Source organism: Bombina bombina, chromosome 1 (genome assembly GCF_027579735.1).
Source record: "Bombina bombina isolate aBomBom1 chromosome 1, aBomBom1.pri, whole genome shotgun sequence".
Taxonomy (NCBI): Eukaryota; Metazoa; Chordata; class Amphibia; order Anura; family Bombinatoridae; genus Bombina; species Bombina bombina.
In genome coordinates, this window is record NC_069499.1 from 537,245,577 (window position 1) to 537,265,702 (window position 20,126).

Genomic DNA, 20,126 nt, shown 5'->3' on the forward strand with positions numbered 1-20,126 from the left:
GTGTATGTATGTATGTACAGACATATATACACATAAATACATATGTACACACACATAAATATACAGTATATATATATATATATATATATATATATATATAGAGAGAGAGAGAGAGAGAGAGAGAGAGAGAGAGAGAGAGTGCATTGAAGCTCTTTGCAGTTAAGTAGATAAAAACATGTAAAAGCATATGTATGCAATATTGATATTTAATAAAGTGTTATATTGTGTATTTACTGTAAATATTTTACATTCCAATGTTCTGCACATAGCAGAATCTGTTCTATGTATTTTAAATAGATATTCCTAAATATATATATCTGCATATATCTATACCTATATATAATCATATATATATATATATATATATATATATATATATATATATATATATATATATATACTGTATATATATATATATATATATATATATATATATATATATATAGTTATAAATATATATTGTTCCAAAAACCCTATATATATGTATATAAGTATTTATGAATAAATAGAACATATTATTTTATGTAAAGAACACTGGAATGGGAAATATTCCTATTTTCATGTGGGAATAGCGCACACAAGAATATGTGATCCGGTTTGTGTGCAAGTTGGGTGTTTTCCCCCCCACTTTTTATACTCCATTGACTTCTATGGGGGAATACGTGAACGCAGTTGCAATATTCTAAGTTCGACTTTTTGCGCTCCTTGGGTTAGCTCGTGAGCAAAAACAGTTTGCCTTCAACTCATAATACCAGCGTAACCTGATGAGTGTAAAAAGACAAATTTCTATCACAGTTAACGCTCCAGCAAGATCATTAATTTGTGCTCCACTTGTAATATGGCCCATTCTATTTCCAATTTGATTTTAGTATATTTTTACTGACCTTTCCAGCCAGTCCAGCCTGAAAAACAGACAGACTGACCATATATGATTAAGGCGTAGTTAATATAAATTATTTTTAAAAGTTGATTTATTTACACTAGAGGGAGCCTAAGGCATTTTATTACTAATATAAACCTCTTATTTTCAAATAGGGAATAAAGATTGAGAATTAGAGGAGATAATTGAAGAATTAAAATTGATTTTTTTATGCATGGTTTAAACTAAAGATGGCTCCATTCTATAAATGTCTGAATTCACATATGAAACATTTATAGCAGCTCAGGTTCCTTTGTTTGTTAACAAATTTTAAGTATTTCAATCAAAATGAATAACTTCTGATAGAATTAAAAACATTTTTTAAATAGAAAATTATCAAAACAGTCAAATATAGGAGCACTAAACACCTTGTACATTACAAGCATTTTTGTTGTCTTGCTATAGAACAGGGGTTTTCAACCTGTCTTTGGGCCTCTCTAACAGGCAAGATTTTCAGGATATCTAAACTGGGGCACAGGGAAAGCAAACAGCTCATTAGTAAATATGTTATTAATCTGATCTCACCCAAGGTAATCCTGAAAATCTAGCCTGTTAGGGAGGCCTGAGGTCAGGTTGGAAAATACCTGCTATAGAACAACTTACCAGCAAATTCTAAACATTTAATATAATAATAATATGCATTATTTTGCAGTTGTTATCTGCTAATGTCAAAGAATATGTAGCAGGGATATCTTCGAGAAGTCAGCATGGTGCATTTACATGAAAAGGAGCACAGTTATTGATGAAAGTATATTGCATAGTTGTTTTTCTACACATAACTAAAAATGTATATTCAAATTTCTAAGGAGTTTACTGTCCATTTGAGCAATAAAAAATGATTTTCAGAGACCTTCTTTGGAAACAATAGATAAATGCCGTAGTGTATTTAGAGCTAGATTACAAGTGGCGTGGTATATTGCGTTTTTGCGATTGCGAAAACTCAGATAGAGTTAAGCTTTTTTTCACTAGTCTGGTTGTGCTCGTATTAAAGGGACAGTTTACTCAAAAATTTTCTCCCCTTTAATTTGTTCCCAATGATCCACTTTACCTGCTGGAGTGTATTAAATTGTTTACAAGTAGCTCCTTTACCCTTATATTGGCATTTGAAATTGTTAATTTAGCATGTTGTATCCCCACCTATTCTGAAAGTTTGTGGCCGCGCGTACCAGCTATAGATAAGCTTTGTAAACACAGCCAGCAGAAGAAATTACACTCCCAGTCGGATATAGCAGAGATAAGGTAATACAATGTTGATTTTCCATTGTTCTCTCAAAGTACTGGTGATTGTTTTAAGGACAGATATAAGATAAAGAAGCAGGTATATGTGCACAATGTGATACAGTAATGAGATCTGATTATACCTACAAGCTCAACCTATTTTATTAGGTTGTGGCTTCAAAACACAAAATCAGAGCATTAATATACACAAATAAGCCTTAAAAAGCTAATTTTCATACATTTTTTAATCTGCAGTTGGTAAAAAAAGCAATTTGAAACACATTAAGGGAAAAACTATTTTACAGTATACTGTCCCTTTAAAGTTAAAAATTTTTTTATTTTGCGCAAGCAGTAACCCGACTAGCGCAAAAATCTGAACATCGAATATTGCATGCATATTCACGTATTCCGCCATAGAAGTAAATGGAGAAAAAAGTGAGAAAAAAAACTATCACCAGACTATGGCGCAAACACGATCACATTTTAACAATTGCGCTAATCCAACATAAAAATATTTCATATTCCAATGTTCTTAACATGATGGAATTTCTTCTATTTATTCATAATTTAATATTTCTACATATATCTGATGTTTAAAAAAATAAATAAAATTATATATACTGTATATATATTTATACCTACCTATATATAGAGAGCAATATAAATATGCGCTCTCTGGATTTAAAACACAGCACTCTTTATTATGTTGTGACGTTTCGGGGAATTCACCCCTTCCTCAGACAATTCAAAAGTGATACAAACAGTGTTTAAATGCATAACAAGCCCCTCCTCCAACAGGATCTAGCCAATCAGCTAGAAATATGACAAATCATTTCATGTGTGTGTTGTCATAGCAACTATGTAACAAACAATAACATAAAAAAACATGTATCTAATACTCAATAGATAAATAAATAAACAAAGTCATCTGACTGAAATATGTGAATATATGTGATGTATAAAATAATCGTGATAAGTGACCACCAATGTACAAAATGATAATATGAACCTTTGTACGCAACTCTAAAGGCGTAAACATATAGCCACAAAAAATGTTAAATATGTATATGTATCTATAGCTCCGCAATAACTAAACACTGATACATTCATGCTCCTGATCTATACCAAACAGTAATTGAACACAGTGATTGAACAAAGGCACTAACAACTTACGTCCGCCATTACCAAACAAACCAAAAACAATGGGGAACCGTGGGCGTGGCGATAACGTCATCTCGTGACACATTGTTAGCAACCAATCAGGAATATGCATCATGTGTTGTTATAGCAACCAAGAAGTAACTCTCCAGAATCGAACCTTATAGTACAACAACCTCAATAACGTAAATAACTTATGTCTGTTATATCCCAAGCTATATAATACCCATATGTATAAGGTCAAATATTGGGAGTCAGATATCCGTCTTATTTATACGGCAATATTGATCAGTGTAATCAGTTGCTATGGCAATTACAAAACAATCCAAGGAAACGAGTCGGTATGACACAGGAAATCAAGAAAGTCTAAATAAATTTCTAAATAAATTTCATACGTCTTGATAACATCACATTTGATAGGTATCACATCTGTGTAAATATACAGTGTTTCGTTACAGTTGATATATCTTATGCAAATTATCAATAGGGGAACACCAACCTAGTGGTGTAAAATCCCCACAACATATTCCTGTGGATTCGTTCAAACGGGGGGTGGATGAATGAACTCCCATTAAATTATTACATGCCCTTATGGTAAGAAACCTGAATAGACATTCTCAAGTCAATGTTATAAGAAACAATGCCAATCAATGTTAGCATTTAGTCTGCCTGGATGTAAAGTCCCCAATTTGTGTATCCATTTTGTTTCCACCTGAAGGAGCTTTTTCTTCCTGTCACCTCCCCGTCTCAAAGGGGGTACATGGTCAATCAGTAGGAAACGGAGATCTTTCACTGTGTGTTTCATCTTCAAAAAGTGGCGTGCTACAGGTTGGTCCGATTTGCCATCTTTCAATGTGGCTCTTATAGCGCTTTGTGGTTCACCATCCGTTTTCTAATATCGTCATCCGATTTACCTACATAATATATCCCACATGTACAGTTCAAAAGGTATACCACGTATTTAGTGGAACAGGTCATGTGGAATTGGATTTTAAATCTCTGATTTGAATGTGGGTGATGGAATGTTGTACTCTGTATCATTGAGTTACATGTTGTGCAACCCAGACACTTGTAGCAACCTAGTTTTCTGGACTGTAACCATGTATCTTTCATAAACAGTATATATATTTAGGATCTGTATTCATGAGTAGATCCTGTAGGTTGCGTCCCCTTTTATAACCCAATCTTGGTGGAGGGGTATCAATGAATGGTAAAGCTGGGTCTGATGTTAGGAGGTTCCAATGTTTCTTCACAGACTTCACAAGTATATCCACGGCTGGCGTATAGGTAGTCACAAATGTCATACGTTGTTCGGGTGTTTTATTATTTTTGGTCTTTAGTAGACTTATTTTGTCAGTGTCCTTGGCTGTTCTATATACTTTATGAATGGCTTCAAAGGTGTATCCTCTTCGTAGGAATTTATTAGACATTTCACTCAATTGTGTTTCTGCCATCTCTTTAGTGGAGTTGTTCCTTACCACCCTATACATCTGTGCCAGTGGTATAGCCTTGATTAAAAGGTGAGGGTGGCTACTACTAGCCAGTATTAGATCATTTCTGTCCTTAGATTTATCATACATAGTTGTTTCCAAGTGATTACCATCCTTGAAAATGCTTAAATCCAGAAAAGCAAGTATATCTTTATTATGCATCATCTTAAATTTCACCGGATGTGATAGGTCATTCAAAGCTTGTACCCACAAAGTCAGATTTTCCTCGGTCCCCCTCCAAACTAATATGACATCATCAATATACCTCATGTATCTTATGATGTTAGGATGTTCATATACCTTCATTATGTTAGTTTTATAACCTTCCATATACATGTTAGCGTATGAGGGGGCCATGTTTGAACCCATAGCTGTTCCTGTTATGTTACAGGGCGATACATCTGTCACGCATAGTATCTTGGAACCAAACAACCAACCCAAAAAAATGGGTCCATATTGATGACCAAAACCTTACAAGCAACTCGATACAAGATATATGTTGGATGCCAATTAAACTGTGTCCACAAATTAAAACCTCTAACCCACTTATAGAGGAGACGTTATGGGTTTGGGATAAAATATTACAAGCTTCAGATAAAATATCCACACATTACTCGCCACTCACCTCCTTTCTGCACTCCAATATATTCCCTGGCCTATCCCTCAGTAAACCATTAGATAAGGAAAATACATTAATCAGATTACCAATACACTCCCTCATAAGAGATGGTCATATTAAAACATTCTTAGAGATAAAAGAGGAAGTAGGGTCACCACTCGATACATGGTTTTCTTACTTCCAGATTAGACACTTCCTAACTAATCATCCTGATAAAAGACAATTTACTAGGGCCTGCACTCCATTTGAAACGCTTTGTCTTCTACCCAATACTCCCAAGCATTTAATCTCCACAATTTACAAATCTTTATTGCAACTGATGTTATCAAAGCCACCCTCATTTAAGGCTCTATGGGAACTTAATGTACAGGTTTGTGAGTCCTCCTGGACACAATACTTTAAATCAATTATGAAGTCTTCAGTTTCGATCTCCATTTTTCAGACTAATTATAAGCTGTTAACCAGATGGTATCTTACACCTACACGGTTACACAGGATATATCCTACTGCATCCCCACAGTGCTGGAGAAAATGTGGTCTACGAGGCACGTTATCTCATATCTGGTGGGATTGTCCATTAATTAGGCCTTTTTGTGAGCAAGTGGAAGTACACATAAAACCACAAACTTAATCAAAAGATAGTACTAAACCCCCAGATAATCTTACTTAACATTCTGCCTCGCTTACATTGTCAATATAGAATGGAATTACTTCAAATATTGATTAATAGTGCTAAGAGATTTGTACCACGTATGTGGAAGAAAGCGCAAATCCCTTCCATACAACAGTGGCTGGATGAAGTCAAACATGTCTTGACTTTAGAGGAACTATACTAGAGTTACTATAGTAAATCGGATCATTTCAGTAATATTCTCTTTTTGTGGAGTCAAACCCAAACACCATGAGCAAACATAAGTATGTAAAATGAATTTCTTAGTCAAGGAAACGAGTCAGTCTTTGCTCTCCCCCTTACCCCCTTACCCTCTCTTACTCTACCCTTACACCCACTTTCCTTTCCTCTCTTTCTTTCCTTGTTTCACTAACATGTGATATATGGTACTCACGAATGAGTTCATTTGCACCTGCAATCCGAAAAGTTTAATGGTGAGTGAAATTATTTGTATAAGAATTGTTTTTGTCCACTATGTTCAATAGGTTTAAATTGTTAGACCAAGTTTCTTCTGTTTAATCTGATTAAGATGAAAAGAAAATGTACTACAATAATTGTATGTATACATATTTTTGTGCATCAATAAAAAGTATTGAAAAAAAAAAAGCAGTATCCCTTTCATGTTGTTCCATCTGCTGAAAATAATCTTTCAACTTCAAATTCCTTTGGAATTTTTGGATATCCAACCATGTGTCGAAGTCACTAGATCTTTTAGTAGGTACAAAGGTGAGGCTTCTATTTAATAATCTTTGTTCAGTCTCAGAAAGGATGCGGTCAGACAAATTCAAAACTATGTTTTCTTCATTCGTCCAGATAGTGGAGGTCTTCCAGTGAGTCCCACCCCTTCTTGGATGTGGTCTTCTTCCTTTTTTCGGTGGCTTGACCTGGTTGTAACCCCTAAAAAATGAGAATCGGAAGAGGAGGGTCTTGTATATTCATATGTCCTCATGGTATCAGAGTCAGAGCCTGAACTTGTATCAACAGTATGTAGTTGTCTCCTAGTATACATCCTCTTACGACGTGGTCTCCATGGTCTGAAGGCTTGTCTCTCTTCTGGGCTCAGAATCCATTTGTAAACTTATTTTTCCTTGAAGTCCTTAACTATGTGTTGTAATTTCTTGTTCTTAAAGGCCAATAGGGAGTCCTTATACTCCTTCATTTGCTGTGTGAGTTTATTCAACCAATTTTCAGTTGTATCCTGTTGTAAGCTCATGCCCTTAGTTGTATCAAATGTCATAATTTCATTTTTGACTTTATTCAATAATGCTCTAACCTCTTCCACCACTATGAGTAGTAGATTAAGTGAGCATTTATTCAACACTGCACACCATTTCTTACAGAACTCACTATTATTCCTCCCAATAGTGGGCACATTGTGGATTCAAAAGCCTTTTGGGATCATCCCCTTTTTATAATACTCAGATAGGTAAACCCCATGCAGATGTAAGTCTACTTCCCTTTTCTTCAGCTTTAATAGACTGAGATACAGAGATTGGGCTGATTCTGTGTCAGATGTAATTTCCTCATGTTCAAAAAGAATTATTACTGCATCCACTTCAGTCAAGGAGAATGTTTCTGCTCCCTCTACATCAGGTGGTACAGTCACTGTTAGGCCTTGTGAAGCGCCAATAAGTTGTGGTGTCTCAATATTACACAAATAGTGTGTAGTGGCACCCTTGTGAATCCCTGTGAAGTGTTGCTGAAGAGAAGGAAGGCCTCAGTGCAGTGGGTGCTGCAAAATATTTCAATAGACAGAGGATAGCGCACTCCCACTCGCCAAAGTCACAAGACTAGGGTGCATAAATAATCAAATAGAGCAATACAAATATGCACTCTCTGGATTTAAAACACAGCACTCTTTATTATGTTGTGACATTTTGGGTCATTCACCCCTTCCTCAGACAATTCAGAAGTGATACTTTATAGATCATTAGTTAGGCCTCATCTTGAGTATTGTGTGCAGTTCTGGAGGCCATATCTTCAGAAGGATATTAACAAACTTGAATCTGTGCAAAGGAGGGCTACCAAAATAGTACATGGTCTAAAATATATAACTTACCAGGATAGGCTCAATGACCTAAATATGTATAGCTTAGAGGAGAGAAGGGAAAGAGGTGATATGATAGCAACTTTCAAGTACATTAAAGGGTTTAGTAAGACTGAGGCTGTGGGTATTTTACATAAAATGGAAAATTCAAGAACAAGGGGTCATGATCTCAAGCTAAAGGGTAGTAGATTCAGGAGTAATTTGAGGAAGCACTTCTTTACAGAAAGAGTGATTGATTTATGGAATAAACTTCCTCAAGAGGTAGTAGCAACAAACACTGTGGGGGACTTTAAAAATGCATGGGACAAGCATAAGGCCATCCTACGAACTAGATAAGTTTATACTGTTAGGTAAGGTCGGGCAGACTTGCTGGGCCTATGGCTCTTATCTGCCGTCAATATCTATGTTTCTATACAAACAGTGTTTAAATGCATAACAAGCCCCTCCTCCAACAGGATCTAGCCAATCAGCTAGAAATATGACAAATCATTTAATTTGCGTGTAGTCATAGCAACTATGTAACAAACAATAACATCAAAAACATGTATCTAATACTCAATAGATAAATAAATAAACAGTCATCTGACCGAAATATGTGAATATATGTGATGTATAAAATAATCGTGATAAGTGACCACCAATATGCAAAATGATAATATGGACCTTTGTACGCAACTCTAAAGGCATAAACATATAGCCACAAAATTTTTTAAATATGTATCTATAGCTCCGCAATAACTAAACACTGATACATTCATGCTCATGATCTATACCAAACAGTAATTGAACATAGTGATTGAACAAAGGTACTAACAACTTACGTCCGCCATTACTAACCTATCACATTCTGTGAAATTTAAGATGATGTATAATAAAGATACAATTGATTTTCTGGATTTAAGAATTTTCAAGGATGGTAATAACTTGGAGACAACTATGTATCATAAATCTACGGACAGAAATTCTCTACTACTGGCTAGTAGTAGCCACCCTCGCCCTTTAATCAAGGCTATACCACTGGCACAGATGTATAGGGTGGTAAGGAACAACTCCACTAAAGAGATGGCAGAAACACAATTGAGTGAAATGTCTAATAAATTCCTAAAAGAGGATACACCTTTGAAGCCATTCATAAAGCATATAGAACAGCCAAGGACACTGACAGAATCAATCTACTAAAGACCCAGAATAATAAAACACCAGAACAACGTATGACATTTGTGACTACCTATACGCCAGCCATGGCTATACTTGCAAAATCTGTGAAGGAACATTGGAACCTCCTAACATCAGACCCAGCTTTATCATTCAGTGATACCCCTCCACCAAGATTGGGTTATAAAAGGGGAAGCAACCTACAGGATCTAATCATGAATACAGATCCTAAACACACACACACATATATATATATATATATATATATATATATATATATATGAAAGATACATGGTTACAGTCCAGAAAACTAGGTTGCTACAAGTGTCTGGGTTGCACAGCATGTAACTCAATGATACAAAGTACAACATTCCATCACCCACATACCAATCACAGATTTAAAATCCAATTCCACATGACCTGTTCCACTAAATACGTGGTATACCTTTTGAACTGTACATGTGGGATATATAATGTAGGTAAAACGGATGACGATATTAGAAAACGGATGGTGAACCACAGAAGCGCTATAAGAGCCACATTGAAAGATGGCAAATCGGACCAACCTGTAGCACGCCACTTTTTGAAGATGAAACACACAGTGAAAGATCTCCGTTTCCTACTGATTGACCATGTACCCCCTTTGAGACGGGGAGGTGACAGGAAGAAAAAGCTCCTTCAGGTGGAAACAAAATGGATACACAAATTGGGGACTTTACATCCAGGCGGACTCAATGCTTATATTGATTGGCATTGTTTCTTATAACATTGACTTGAGAATGTCTATTCAGGTTTTTCTTACCATACTCTAGGAGATACAAATGCTCTTAATTTACCAAGTTTGGCTATGAATTAGGATGTCTTTTTGGGACTATTATTGCTATCCATTATTATTTATAATGTGTTTTTGGCTAATATCCTGTGCTTTAGGTATTATTTTTCAAGATATATAATTTTTTTAGGAGTCCTCTTAGTAATCGCATGAAATAATTTAAGGGGAGTTCATTCATCCACCCCCCATTTGAACGAGTCCACGGGAATATGTTGTGGGGATTTTACACCACTTAGTTGGTGTTCCCCTATTAAAAAATTGCCTAAGATATATCAACTGTAACAAAACACTGTATATTTACACAGATGTGATACCTATCAAATGTGATGTTATCAAGACGTATGAAATTTATTTAGAAATTTATTTAGACTTTCTTGATTTCTTGTGTCATACCGACTCGTTTCCTTGGATTGTTTTGTAATTGCCATAGCAAATTATTACACTGATCGATATTGCCGCATAAATAAGATGGATATCTGACTCCCAATATTTGACCTTATACATATGGGTATTATATAGCTTGGGATATAACAGACATAAGTTATTTACGTTATTGAGGTTGTTGTACTATAAGGTTCGATTCTGGAGAGTTACTTCTTGGTTGCTATAATAAAACATGATGCATATTCCTGATTGGTTGCTAACAATGTGTCACGAGATGACGTTATCGCCATGCCCCCAGTTCCCCGTTGTTTTCAATTTGTTTGGTAATGGACGTAAGTTTTTTGTGCCTTTGTTCAATCACTAAGTTCAATTACTGTTTGGTAATTCTTTTTTTCAGAATCTCAGAGAGTTCTTCGCCATGAGGTGTCATGTTGAACTTCCAGTGACCAGTATGAGAGAGTGTGAGAGCAATAACACCAAATTTAACACACCTGCTCCCTATTCACATCTGAGACCTTGTAAACACTAACAAGTCACATGACACTGGGGAGGAAAATGGCTAATTGGGCCCAATTTGGACATTTCCACTTAGGGGTGTACTCACTTTTGCTGCCGACGGTTTAGACATTAATGGCTGTGTGTTGAGTTATTTTGAGGGGACAGCAAATTTACACTGTTATACAGGTTATACACTCACTACTTTACATTGTAGCAAAGTGTCATTTCTTCAGTGTTGTCACATGAAAAGATATAATCAAATATTTACAAAAATGTGAGGGGTGTGCTCACTTTTGTGAGATACTGTATCTGTATGTATCTTTATGTTAAAGTACTTCAGCGTTTTTTTTTTCTAACACAAAAGATCTTATATCTTTGAGCCCTTGTAACTTTTTTGTGCTATATTTTTTAAACATAATTGTTATTAGATGGTGTTATTATGAGTGTAACTGTACTTTGTAATGTATTTTTGAAGTGTTTTCTGCAACTTTTTAGTTTTGCAGAGGTCACAGTAAGAATTGTAGCGTAAATCGCAATTTCGCTCAACTTGTAAAATAAGCGCAATAAAAACGGATCACAAAAACACAATATTGCTTGCACAAAAACGTTTGCGCCTCACTTGTCATCTAGCCCTTATTTTTTGTGCTATGGAAAAACTGATGCCAGCAGTATGAAGATGGATACATTTATAAAAAAATATTAAAGCAAAAAAAGTAAAAACCGGGCCAAACATTGTTCAGCAGTAGACTATCAAAAACATAACCTAAGTGTGTCATGCTACACAAGTGCTTCATGCTACATGAGTGAGAAACATATCCACTATAGCCTTTAATGTGTAAATTAATATATTTTTTATAACTATGTATGTATTTGCCTGTGCATATGTATGTGCTTGTGTTATTGCCAGTGTACAAGCAAACATATTCATAATAATTTATATGAATGTGAATAAATATTTTAACATCTAAATATGTGTGTGTTTTTGAGAATAAAGCACAGTTGCATTTCATTGTTTGTTCATACATTGGAAAAATGTCTAAACACAAGTGAAATACAAGTTTAAATAACAAGCCAACTGCAAAATAAAGACAAGCATCATTTTTGTAATTAACTAAAAGCTATTGGCAACATCACTGACCACTATTAAAGGCTTTAAATAGAGCAATGTGCTGCAGATCCCTCCGGCATTGGACTCTAATGGAATTATATAAATTTTGCTGAGCCAAACTGTTAACGTGATGAGAATATATGTACATTTACTTTAATGTGTGTGTCAGTTCTTGTTCTTTTTTTATTTTATTTTTTATTTCAGTGTTAATCATTAGGCAGATTGCATTAGTTGCAATTAATAAAGCATAGCATCAAACATAAACAAGGCACTGCATGCATTCCTACTATTAGTAAATTAATGAAAGTACCTAATAGCTGAAGAAGACCTCTTTTTCCACCTATCGTTTGCCGTGTAATTATTTCCTGTCTCGGTAATTTACTCAGTATCACTCTGCAAGTGTCTTCTGCAAGTGTTTAAACAGCAATTATTGAGTTTTCAGTAACACAGGCTGGCAGGCTGTGACAACGCCGGCATGAGATAATTCTCTGTGGGATGATATCCCTTTCCCTCTACATAGCCTTAGGGGAACACCAAGGAATTAAAGCAGTTCTGTAGGATCTTGCACACATTCAAGAAATCATTTTGCTTATCATTTTATATATTCTTAAATACAAGCAAGCCTGCAAGTTGTGTTTACTACTGCAGAGAGAGAAGGAACTATGTGATTTATTTAAAAAATACATTGTACCATTTCCCACCAATCTATTACATCAATTTGGAAATGTTTTGAAGAGAATTTCAATGTAGTATTTGATAAAAACTATTAGTTGGAGGAAAAAAACATAATGGCACATAAAATAAAGTATCTTTTTTTATTTTAGAGATTTGTGGTAAATAAAACTGAAATTGTCCAAAAAATAAATGATTATATATGCAATGTAATGAAGAAGTCAGTCGGTTCCACATTTTCAATACTTCTTTCAAAGATAAGAGATTCTTCAGGGTTGGGGAATTACTAATGCCCAAATGTACAAAAAAAGAAAGCTAAATAAATGAGAATAGAATACGGCTTTTCATATATATCACAGTCCAATGGTTTGACCAGTAATATTTCCCTTAGGGGTTGAAAATAAGTTCTTGCATGTATTTATTGCCATATGGCATTTTGTGGGTCCTTGTAGTGATTGTTCAAACTTCACAAATTTTACTGTCTTTCCTGCCACCAATAACTGATAACGGTTCTGTAAGGAAGTCCACAAACTTTCCTTTTTATATGTACTTGTGTGTATATCCATAGAAGGGTCAAGTCCAAAGTAGTTGATAGTGTTTTTGGGTTCCCTATACACTTTTTTTCATCATCATAATGCAAACAATAATACCATTCTCATATGGGAAAAATATTGGTCACCCAGATAATGCATGGGCAGCATCAACTTTGGTAATCAAAATCCACCCAATGACAAGTTATCAACTAAATATTAGGGGTTCTGAAAATAATCGTATGGGCGAGGCATCGCGATGCGACATGAAACGATTCTGCATCGATGCAGTGAAGGGCGCGAATCGATTCATGTATCATCACGTGACCCTGCCTCCAGGACAAGTATAGAGAAAGAGCGCGGTACTACTAACGCAGTACACTAGCACAGCGTTTGACATCACACCGCCAATAAAGCAACGGGGCTGCTAATGGGCGGTCTCTGGAAGTGCCGCACGCAGTAGGAGGACTGGTGCCGTGACAGCCTGAGTGATGGTGACGACTCAGAGTACACATGGCGGGCTCATTTTTATTTTGTGGGAGACGGAGTCCTATGGTGAGAAACTTAGTAAAGCAGAATACATTTTGCCTGTGAGCACCACGTATATTTCAATTTCTACTAGAAAACCCCTTATTATCGCAAATCAGTGAAATCACAGGCCCCTCTAGATGTTTATTTCAAAATGCTCATGAACATTATTGTGCTTTATTTTCATTTGTATTTATTTATGAAACTCCATATCACATGGATTGGTCATGAAATGATTGGTCAGGTCGGTCACACACACATAGACTGTGTGACACACATTAGTCAGTCACATACTACTGTGTGATTACAAATTTTCCTACAAAGTTTTGACCAAATCTGCACATATTAAAAATATACACTATACTTAAGTAATACTATATGCAATTTTGCAATGCATGTGCTCTCTTAGGGAGTATAAAAGGTGCCAATCTGAACCCAATCCCTGTGTTATTTATAACAAGGCTAAAGCTGCATTTATTTTTAAACATACTAAAGGCCATAAAACCCAATTTGTGATGTAGAAGAAAGTTCATGCAATTTTAAACAACTTTCCAATTTACTTCTATTATCTAATTTACTTATCCTTTGTTGAAATGGCTCTTGTGCATTGCTATTTCATCAACAAACGATATCTGAAGTATGAAGCAAATTAAATAATAGAAGTAATGTTGCTTAAAATTGTATTCTCTATCTGAATCATGAAGAATTTTTTCGTGTTTCATGTCCCTTTTAGTGTTTAATATTACAGTGTCTACTACTACTAATAGTACTACTAGGACACAGTAATACATGATTACACACTTAAAGGGACACAAAACCTAAACATTTTCTTTCTAGTAGTCTACTTGTAAAAGTATCCCCTAAAGGAACAGCAGTTTATCCTGTATTTTTTTCCTGCATTGATTTGAGACCGAGTGACTGCACAATAAAACATAAAGCACACACACCTCATGTGCGTGCCACCCTTTCTTCACCATGATTTACTCCTTTATGTCTGTGGGTTTTTTTTTTGTATTGTTTGTTTGTGTGTGTGTTCAGTTGTGTGTGTGTGTGTGTACTGCTTTAACACTAAGTAACTATATATTTGTGATCCCATAAAGATAATCAAGAAACTAGTAGTTATAGTTAAGTTTAATTCTACTTGTTTTAATTGTCTCTAGTACTACTATTGTAATTGTATATGTAGGTGTGTGTGTTCCAGATTCACTGTGATGTTTGCCAGTCATGAAGGCACACCTGTCATTTATTGTACCGCATATAAGGGATTTATGTTTTCTTTTCTCAGGATGACCATTTTCACACAAATAATAATGGTAACTTAAGCTTGACCTATCTATTTTGGTTTTAATTTAATGTCTATTAGTATTTACATTCGCCTAGATTTAGAGTTCTGTGTTAGCCGTCAAAACCAGCGTTAGGGGGTCCTAACGCTGGTTTTGGCCTACCGCTGGTATTTAGAGTCTTGTAGGTAAGGGTCTAACGCTCACTTTCTAGCCGCAACTTTTCCCTACAGCAGATCCCCTTACGTCAATTGCGTATCCTATCTTTTCAATGGGATCTTTCTAACGCTGGTATTTAGAGTCTTGGCTGAAGTGAGCGTTAGAACTCTAACGACAAGACTCCAGCCGCAGAAAAAAGTCAGGAGTTAAGAGCTTTATGGGCTAACGCCGGTTCATAAAGCTCCTAACTACTGTGCTCTAAAGTACACTAACACCCATAAACTACCTATGTACCCCTAAACCGAGGTCCCCCCACATCGCCGCCACTCTATTAAATTTTTTTAACCCCTAATCTGCCGACCGCACACCGCCGCAACCTACATTATCCCTATGTACCCCTAATCTGCTGCCCCTAACATCGCCGACCCCTACATAATATTTATTACCCCCTAATCTGCCCCCCCAACGTCGCCGCTACCTAACTACACTTTTTAACCTCTAATCTGCCGACCGGACCTCGCCGCTACTATAATAAATGTATTAACCCCTAAACCGCCTCACTTCCGCCTCAAAAACCCTATAATAAATTTTATTAACCCCTAATCTGCCCTCCCTAACATCGCCGACACCTAACTTCAAGTATTAACCCCTAATCTGCTGACTGGACCTCGCCGCTACTCTAATAAATGTATTAACCCCTAAAGCTAAGTCTAACCCTAACCCTAACACCCCCCTAAATTAAATATAATTTTAATCTAACGAAATAAAATAAATCTTATTAAATAAATTAATCCTATTTAAAACTAAATACTTACCTATAAAATAAACCCTAATATAGCTACAATATAAATAATAATTACATTGTAGCTCTTTTAGGATTTATATTTATTTTACAGGCAACTTTGTATTTATTTTAACTAGGTACAATAGCTATTAAATAGTTATTAACTATTTAATAGCTACCTAGTTAAAATAATTACAAAATTACCTGTATAATAAATTCTAACCTAAGTTACAATTAAACCTAACACTACACTATCAATAAATTAATTAAATAAACTACCTACAATTATCTACAATTAAATCAACTAAACTAAATTACAAAAACAAACAAACACTAAATTACAAAAAATAAAAAAAGATTACATGAATTTTAAACTAATTACACCTACTCTAAGCCCCCTAAAAAAATAACAAAGCCCCCAAAAATAAAAAAATGCCCTACCCTATTCTAAAATAAAAATTTAACAGCTCTTTTACCTTACCAGCCCTTAAAAGGGCCTTTTGCAGGGCATGCCCCAAAGAAATCAGCTCTTTTGCATTTAAATAAACATACAATACCCCCCCAACATTACAACCCACCACCCACATACCCCTAATCTAACCCAAACCCCTCTTAAAAACCTAACACTAAGCCCCTGAAGATCTTCCTACCTTGTCTTCACCACGCCGGGTATCACCGATCCGTCCAGAAGAGGCTCCGAAGTCTTCATCCTATCCGGCAAGAAGAGGTCCAGAAGAGGCTCTGAAGTCTTCATCCTATCCGGCAAGAAGAGGAGATCCGGACTGGCAAACATCTTCATTCAAGCGGCATCTTCTATCTTCATCCATCCGACGAGGAGCGGCTCCATCTTCAAGACCTCTGGCGCGGAACATCCTTTTATCCCGACGGACTAACGACAAATGAAGGTTCCTTTAAGGGACGTCATCCAAGATGGTGTCCCTCGAATTCCGATTGGCTGATAGGATTCTATCTGCCAATCGGAATTAAGGTTGGAAAAATCTGATTGGCTGATTGAATCAGCCAATCAGATTCAAGTTCAATCCGATTGGCTGATTGGATCAGCCAATCAGATTGAGCTCGTATTCTATTGGCTGATCAGAACAGCCAATAGAATGCGAGCTCAATCTGATTGGCTGATTGGATCAGCCAATCGGATTGAACTTGAATCTGATTGGCTGATTCAATCAGCCAATCAGATTTTTCCTACCTTAATTCCGATTGGCTGATAGAATCCTATCAGCCAATCAGAATTCGAGGGACGCCATCTTGGATGACGTCCCTTAAAGGAACCTTCATTCGTTGTTAGTCCGTCGGGAGAAGAGGATGTTCCGCGCCGGAGGTCTTGAAGATGAAGCCGCTCCTCCTCGTATGGATGAAGATAGAAGATGCCGCTTGGATGAAGATGTTTGCCGGTCCGGATCTCCTCTTCTTGCCGGATAGGATGAAGACTTCGGAGCCTCTTCTGGACCTCTTCTTGCCGGATAGGATGAAGACTTCGGAGCCTCTTCTGGACGGATCGGTGATACCCGGCGTGGTGAAGACAAGGTAGGAAGATCTTCAGGGGCTTAGTGTTAGGTTTTATAAGGGGGGTTTGGGTTAGATTAGGGTTATGTGGGTGGTGGGGTTGTAATGTTGGGGGGGTATTGTATGTTTTTTTACAGGCAAAAGAGCTGTTTTCTTTGGGGCATGCCCCGCAAAAGGCCCTTTTAAGGGCTGGTAAGGTAAAAGAGCTGTAAACTTTTTATTTTAGATTAGGGTAGGGCATTTTTTTATTTTGGCAGGCTTTGTTATTTTTTTTTAGGGGGCTTAGAGTAGGTGTAATTAGTTTAAAATTCTTGTAATCTTTTTTATTTTGTGTAATTTAGTGTTTGTTTTTTTTGTAATTTAGTGTTTTGTTTTTTTGTAATTTAGTTTAGTTGATTTAATTGTAGATAATTGTAGGTAGTTTATGTAATTAATTTATTGATAGTGTAGTGTTAGGTTTAATTGTAACTTAGGTTAGGATTTATTTTACAGGTAATTTTGTACTTATTTTAACTAGGTAGCTATTAAATAGTTAATAACTATTTAATAGATATTGTACCTAGTTAAAATAAATACAAAGTTGCCTGTAAAATAAATATAAATCCTAAAATAGCTACAATATAATTATTCGTTATATTGTAGCTATATTAGGGTTTATTTTACAGGTAAGTATTTAGCTTTAAATAGGAATAATTTATTTAATAAGATTTATTTTATTTCGTTAGATTTAAATTATATTTAACTTAGGGGGGTGTTAGTGTTAGGGTTAGACTTAGCTTTAGGGGTTAATACATTTATTAGAGTAGCGGTGAGGTCCGGTCGGCAGATTAGGGGTTAATAAGTGTAGGTAAGGTAGCAGCGACGTTGGGGGGGGCAGATTAGGGGTTAATAAATATAATATAGGGGTCGGCGGTGTTAGGGGTAGAAGAATAGGGGTACATAGGTATAATGTAGGTGGCGGCGGTGTACGGAGCGGCAGATTAGGGGTTAATAATAATATGCAGGGGTCAGCGATAGCGGGGGCGGCAGATTAGGGGTTAATAAGTGTAAGGTTAGGGGTGTTTAGACTCGGGGTGCATGTTAGGGTGTTAGGTGAAGACTTAGGAAGTGTTTCCCCATAGGAAACAATGGGGCTGCGTTAGGAGCTGAACGCTGCTTTTTTGCAGGTGTTAGGTTTTTTTCAGCTCAAACTGCCCCATTGTTCCCTATGGGGATATCGTGCACGAGCACGTTTTTGAAGCTGGCTGCGTCCGTAAGCAAAGCTGGTATTTAGAGTTGCAGTGGTGGTAAATATGCCTGTACGCTCCCTTTTTGGAGCCTAACGCAGCCATTCAGACAACTCTAAATAACAGCGTTGTTTAAAAGGTGCGGGGGGAAAAAAACATGCGTAGCTAACGCACCCCTTCTAACGCAAAACTCTAAATCTAGGCGTTAGTAAATAGACATTAAATTAAAACCAACATAGATAGGTTAGACATTTATTTATATTCATGTTTGTTTACTAGTGTATACTATATACATTTAAATATTTTCTTTTATTGAAGAAGTACATTGCGTGCACTGCACTTTTTACACTACTACAGTTTGATGCCATATTGCCAATACAATTGCCATTTAGTATTTACTGCTCTAAATAAATACTGTTGTTGTCTGCTGTGTTCAGACTTTGCCACATGAGGAAGAGTGTCCTTTTTGAGCTAATAAAATAAAAAAAGAGTTCTTTTGACTGCTTGAATTTTTTTGCTGAAAAATTTAAATCATTGACATAATTAGGGAACTAATCGTGATGCATCGTAGAATCAAATCGTTGACATGATAATCTTAATCGAATCGTGAGACCAGTGAAGATGCGCACCCCTACTAAATATCAACAACAAAATTGGAACATCAAATTCAACAACCAAAAGCACTGAAAAAAGCTCAACACCCACTGACTGACAAATAACACACTTCGGATAAACAATAATAATATTGGCCACTGATATTTGCATACTTGGACCTGAAAAACAAGATGGAACTGCTCATGCCAACAACAGAATGATGTCTAAATCATGTCAAATTAAAAAAAAACAATATGCCAACTTAAAAAACAATATTTGGTGATCAACAGCCATTATCGGAGGTTAATGGTGCCATTGTGAAAAAATGGAGAGAAAAAAAAATTGTAACTGTTAACAAGCTCAGCTGTGTTTGATTGTAATCGTTTTAATTAAATTATACCTAACTCTTTTTTTCAAATGAGAATTTCAAATAGATTGTGTCACACTACTCGAGTTAGTGTCCAAGTCAGAAATACCCAGAGAGTGAGGCAGGGGTAAGAGGTAACCAGCTGTAGATGCTGGACAACTCCTGGCAGAGACTGATTCAGAAATGTACAGTAGATAATTAAAGGTGGTACCTGTAGTATAATACATAGAGTCTTTACATAAATACCGGTATAGCATTACCACCATGTAGCTTACAGGCAACAGAAAGGAAGTTAGACCAGGAGCAAAGGCTTGCGAGGTACCAGAGGGGTAAAAAGAGCCAGAGTCAAAACACAGTCTGAGGT